The sequence below is a fragment of the Octopus bimaculoides genome, chromosome 1, assembly GCF_001194135.2.
Source record: "Octopus bimaculoides isolate UCB-OBI-ISO-001 chromosome 1, ASM119413v2, whole genome shotgun sequence".
Lineage (NCBI taxonomy): Eukaryota > Metazoa > Mollusca > Cephalopoda > Octopoda > Octopodidae > Octopus > Octopus bimaculoides.
In genome coordinates, this window is record NC_068981.1 from 16,672,361 (window position 1) to 16,673,913 (window position 1,553).

Genomic DNA, 1,553 nt, shown 5'->3' on the forward strand with positions numbered 1-1,553 from the left:
TGTGTGTGTGTGTGTGTGTGTGTGTGTGTGTGTACACACCTTCACACACATTTCAGTCTTTGAACTGCGACCAGGCTGGAGCATTTCATTGAAGGATTTGGGCGAACAAGTCGACGCCAGTACTTTTCTGAAAGTCTAGTACTTATTTAAGACGAACCGTTAGATTTCCGAGCCAAATGCAAAAACGAAATACATATGCGTATGTATGTGTGTGTATATATATATATATACGTATAGACATACACACATACACACACACACATACTCACACCCTCAGACACATATATACAGATGTATAAGTGAGTGCGTGCGTATGTGCATCGTGCGTGTGTGTAGTGTGTGCATGTGTGTAATGTGTGCATGTGTGTATTGTGTATGCATGGGCCAGTGCTTGTGTTTGCACACATGTGTGAGCGCGCGCATGTATGGGGCTCATACACTGCTCTCGCCTACCACTGAGCTTTGTACAGAATCAATGTTTGTTGAGGCCCGAATTATCTCGTCACCTTGAAAGCAAGTAGAGACTTATTTAAATTTGATAGTTTACAGAATGTAATCTTTACTAAAGAGATAAGGGTATTTTCTTTAAAAACGAAACGTTTCCGCAACTTCTGAATTTTGCAATGTGCTTATATAAGTGTATGTTTCGTTATTATTGATGTCTGTGTGTTCGTCTGTGCATGGATTCCCAATGAATATTTGACAGTGTAGGCATTTTTAACCTGGGACCTCAGAAGAGAACATTCTTGAAATCCTTTACAAATCACCATTGTGCCCCAACTGAGTATATTTAGAAAAGGTAAATTTTCCATTTTTTCTTTTCTCCAAACGTTTAGAAGATTGCATATATATCTAATGCGTCATAAGTATAATTGATATAGATGTATCGATGTATCTGTGTACGTATGGATATATTCATGTATGTGCAACTATATACATATCTGTATATCTCTATGTGTATGAATTTATATACGGATGTCTTTGTGTACGTGTTTGTACGTTTGCATGAATGTATCCATATGAATATATGAGTATATGTTTTCATATGTGTGTTGCTGTAAAAAAAGTTTTCATAAAAACTTTATGATGTCTTTATAATTACATGTACATTATATACTAAATTTTATTCAAATAAACCAACGATAAAAGTGATGTTTATATAACTAACATAGTATTATTAAGTATATCTAATTATAATTGTAATATGATATCTTTATATGTAAATTTAAAAGCCGATTCAACGTTTGAAATATTCTCTAGTTTTGATTTCCTATCTGAGTCTGCAGTATATTATTATATGACAATTATTAGAATTCCAGCAGATTTGAGAGTCCACCAAATTCCTCTGAACTGGTAATCGATATTCTACACAAGGCAAAGTTAGTGTTAAATACATATGTGACTGTGTTTATGTGTGGCATGCCTTCCCTCTAGGATATGTGATAGCGTATGTATCATACCTTACCTCAACTCTGTGTGTGAATGTACGTATGTACACACACACATATACATATATATATATATATATATATATATATATATATATATATATA